Genomic DNA, 5,111 nt, shown 5'->3' with positions numbered 1-5,111 from the left:
TCTCTGTTGAAGGCACCACTAGCACAAGTTTCATAACCTCAGTTTCATAATCATCCTGGACTTCCCACCCTCCACACTCAGTTAGTTGCCCAATCCTGACAATTCTAACTCCACATTTTTTGCATCAATCTCCTTCCCACTCACACTATAACTACTCTAGTTCTCGACTTCATCACTTTCCCTGGATTATTTCACTAGCTCATTAACTGGTCTTCCTGCTGTAAGACCTTCTATTCTCCAATTCATCCTCCACAAAGCTTCTAAAATGATATTCTTAAAGCATCTGTCACTCCCCTCCTCAACAAACTTCAATGTTTGTTGAGCAAACAATTCCTTTTAATTCTAGAATCAAATACAAACATCTCCGACTGACATTTCAAGCTTCATATATATTTATATTTATATGTACTTATATGTGAATGTTATTCATGTTTTCCTTCCCCATAGTCATCTCAAAACCTGGCTCCAATCTACCTTTCTGGCTTTATTATATATTATTCCCCTTTGCACACCCTTTGGACAAGCCAAACTGGCTTCTTGCTGTTCCTCATTCATGATACTCCATCAATCATCTCTGTGTCTTTGCATAGACTACCTACCCACCATGCCTAAAATATACTCCTTTTTCATCTCCATCTCTTGGAATACTAGTTTATTTCAAAGCTCAGGTTGAATGCCACTTCCTGCATGAGGTCTAACCTATCCCCTCAGCTGCTAGAATCTTCCACCTTAAAGAAGTTGTATTTATTTTGTGGGTATACACACACACACATACACATATATATGTGTATCTATATAGGCATATACATATGTGTGTATATTGTTTATACACACGTTTTCTCTCCCTGTAGAATGTAAGCCTTTTGCGTACAAAGATTATTCCATTTCTGTCCTTATATAAGCCTTCCTTTGTATGAATTAAAATATGCCTAGAATAAAGACCTACTGCTTTAGTATCACTGGCCAGTCCAGAACATCTTACACAGTGCCTGAAACACAGCAGGCATTTAATAAATGTTAGTTGATCAATTATCAAAAGCAAGATGGGGGGAGGGGGGACTTAAATCTCCACCATTATGGATTTAGGTTAGACAAAAGAAGACTGCTGACAGTTATGACTCTTAGATACGGGAAGTGATAACAGGGTAAGACTGTGAAATAATCTTCTGATTTTTTTTTTGAAACAAAAAGGGTGGAAAGGGAACAATGCTGCAAAATATAAGAGGACAGGTCACCTTAGGCCTTGTGGTCTCCATCTAACCCTATGAAAAATTAAGCTCTCCTTTTTCTTCCCCCTCTGAGGTCCCCCCAGACAGACTTGGATCTTCATCCAATGTGCTCAGCTAAAACATAAGAAAGAACAGAGAAGACTCTAGGTTTTAGCAACCCTGGTTCAGGAAAGCCACAAAGACAGAGGGGTTGGGGCAAGAACAGAGAGACTGGCATTCAACTGAGACCCTTCCTGCAAATATTTCTCATCTTAGAGATGTTACAACTTTGGACAGCTTCAATCTTTCATTTCAGAGATTTCTATTGATTGGGTTAAGAATCACACACATTTTTGTCCACAGCGCTGAGACAGCAAAGCAAACTTTTCCCCAAGTGCCATTTCCCCAGGGATGGGAATGATTGATTTTTATTAGTCCGGCTTCTGGGATACTCACATCTCAATCCAGCCAATTTTCTTTGGAGAGAACCCACTCCTGTCCACTTAATTGTGTTTTCTAACCAAGGAGTTGAGATAGATTTGTCATCTTTATAGTCCAAAGGAGACAAATCTCCAACCTCCTCTTCCAATTGTGTGGGCTTGTTTCTAAGGTTGATAATCTCAGGAGTGATTCAGGGCCTCAGAAAAAATAAAGTAAAAATACGAAACCCAAAATGCAACGGCTGCAACGCCAGCAGAGAAACTAATCAGGGCATGAAGGAACTGAGAGGTCTGAGGAGAAACAATTTGCTCCATGCTTTCCTGACTTTTATTGGACAACAATTACTGTAAGTAGAGTCTTTCAATTGGATCCAGGAAGAGAGCTAAGGTCAGCCCCATATAATGGCTGAGAAAGTTTCCCCTCCATTCCATCTGATTACATTTTTGTTACTGTTTACTGTTTCTCATGAATTCATTTCTTGCTTCTACAAACCATTGACCACCCCCCCCAACCCCGCCACCTATTTTAACCTTCATTTGATCCTACATTGAGGATCCTCTAGGCTCACCTACTTCTGGGATTAGGAAATTGACTTCTATTAGGAAACAGCCAGATAAGCTATCTTGGCAATATTTCCACTATTCTTGGTAATTACTGAGTGACAACTTGTTACCTGTTAGTTTTTCAGAATTGGAGGCAAACTGATATGACTCTCCCTCATTGGGATCCAGTCAGAACAATAGATATGAGAAAGGAGGTCGGCAATGTGTTGTGTGAGTAAATTAAGAAAGCAATTTTCTCTGGTTAAGAGGATTGAATGTACTTTGGTTGAAGACTAAACTATATCCCTTCAAAATGGTCAGGCCTTCTCCCTAATGACCACCAAATGTGGGAATGTTTCTCTATTTTTGCCTAGTACTCCTAGGGGGAACTTAGGAGCAGGGTCTAGAGCCTCTGAACTATAAGCAATGGAAAAGATGAAGGAAAGACATACAAGGGTCTTCAACTTCTCCCCTGCTTCTTCTAAAGCTTCTTTTTCTAAAACTGGTTGGCACTGATAGAGCAAAAAACACCATTTTCCAAATTCCCTCTTTAACACTTTATCTGTCTGTCTGTCTGTCTGTGCCTCTTGTTGTCTGTCTCTCTGTCTCTGTGTGTCTTTCTCTGCATCTCTGTTCTATCTTTCTGTCTTTCTCTTTCCACCTCTCTGTCTCTGTCTCTTTCTCTCTCTTTCTCTGTGTCTGTCTGTCTCTGTTTGTGTCTGTCTGTCTCTCTGTCTGTTTGTCTGTCTGTCTGTCTCTCTCTCTCTGTCTCTCTCTGTATCTGTCTACCTCTGTGTCTGCCTGTGGCCTCTCTCTCTCTCTCTCTCTCTTTTTCTCTCTCTCTCTCTCTTTCTCTCTCCCCCTTCTCCCCTACACATTCTAGAAAATGGGGTGACCTCATATGAAGCTGCATCCAAAAGGACTTAGGAATATTGTGTATCCCTATCCATTGTACTGTGAGCAAGTCTGTTAGAGAACGTGGCATGCACCTATTTCCCAGATTTGTTGTGAGGATCAGATGACATAATAATTGTGAAGCACTTAGCTCAGTGACTGGCACATGGCAGTACTATATAAATGTTAGGCATTATTCTTAAAATGCTTAAGTAAGGCTAATTGAGCTGGTGCTCACAAGCCTATTATCTTTCAAGTTATCAAGAACTGCATTCTTTGTTTACAGGAGTAATTCTTGACAGATTTGCACGTTTGTATTGAGCCAAAGAATTCTGGGTAAGATTATGTGCTTGGTGGTCCTTATTAAATACCTTTCTCCCTCTCTAGCAGGCAAAAGTATTTGTTTAGTGAGTGGGGTTCACCATAAACCAACAGAGAGTGGGGCCAGGTATGCTGGCATACCTTGTTTATGCTTTATACGCTCCTATGGGGTTCATCCTTCCATAGCAACCCACTAGACATTTGTTTAAAAGCTCCTGAGGGATGCTTGACTAGAAAGGCAGAGTCAACTTTGAAGACAATTCCTAAAGAAAAATTCCAAAAATCTTCTGATAAATGGCAAGATCATTGAAATAAATGTTTATAGCCTCTCACAGTACATCCTTTGAAGACTCAGCTCAAATCTCAGCAGCAGCAGGAGGCCTTTTCCATCCCTCTTCCCCTATGGGTTAGTGCCATTCACTCCATCATTGCTTTCCATCTACCCTTGTGTATATCTTGTATATGTGCCCAGTGATTTTCATGTTTGTCTCACCCATTAGAGGTGAGCCCTTGAAATAAGAAGGACCAGTTTTGCCTTTTTTTTAATCCCTAGTTCTTAGCACAGTGCCTGGAACATAACAAGTGCTTAAAAAATTCTTGCTGGCTAACTGAAGGAGACAACATTCATTTGAATGAATAAGTTTAGATTGGTTTCTTAAGAATCAGTCACATTAGTTTATAGCCTCATCTCATACAGTAACCTCATTTCATTTCCTCTTGGCATTACTGGACTGGTAGATTAGAAGAATACCATCAATGTCATGCATTTTTATTTGAAGGACCTTTCAACAAAGTTTTTTCATAATATCCCTCAGGACATGTGGATTGGATGCTAAGTGCATTCATAGTTTACTTACTGACCATACCCAAAGAGTACCAATTAATAGATCAATACCAGCCTGAAAGGGGGGAGGAGTAGCTAATGTCATGCTGCAGGCCTGTCTGTTCTTGGCTGCAAGCTGCCCACCATCTTCATCAAGGACTTGAGCAAAGAAAGAGAAGATATGCTTATCCAATTCACCAATACCATGATGTTGGGAGGGATTGTATGTCAGAATGAGGAATTAAAAATATAGTGACAATCTAGGAAAAGCCAGCTAATACTAACAAAAGAAAATTTAATATGGACCATCAAGTCGTAGAATCTTGTAGCAAGATGAGACCTTGAAGCAGGGATTCTTAACATGGGATCCATGAACCTGTTGAGAGAGGCAGAGAGAGAGAGAGAGAGAGAGAAGAGGGAGGAGAGCTGTAGATAGATAGCTAAATCTGCTTATATATGTATATGTATATAGATAACTATTTAACATAATTGGCTTTGTTTGTAATCCTGTGTATTTTATTTTATGCATTAAAAACATTACTCTGAGGGGAATCCCTAGGCTTCACCCACTGGCCCCACAGCCATCTATAACACTACAAAGACACAATGTACTCCATCCTCCAACCCAGAACAGGAATCCCCAGTACAACATCTCTAACAGCTGGCCATTTAGTCTCTGTTTGAACATCTCCAGCAACAAGGAGCATACTGCCTCGTAAACAAGTTTATTTCATTTTTGTGTGCCTCTAAATATGAAAATTATTGTTAGTGCTTCCTTTTATTGAGCCAAAATCTGCCTCCCTGTAAATTTTCCCCATTGGTTCTAGTCAAGGGTCAGCCTGGCATAATGAATTACTGGCATGCTGGAGATAAAATTAGCAA

This window comes from Trichosurus vulpecula, chromosome 4 (assembly GCF_011100635.1).
Source record: "Trichosurus vulpecula isolate mTriVul1 chromosome 4, mTriVul1.pri, whole genome shotgun sequence".
NCBI lineage: Eukaryota > Metazoa > Chordata > Mammalia > Diprotodontia > Phalangeridae > Trichosurus > Trichosurus vulpecula.
The sequence above is the reverse complement of the archived record's forward strand: the minus strand, read 5'-3'. Positions refer to the sequence as shown.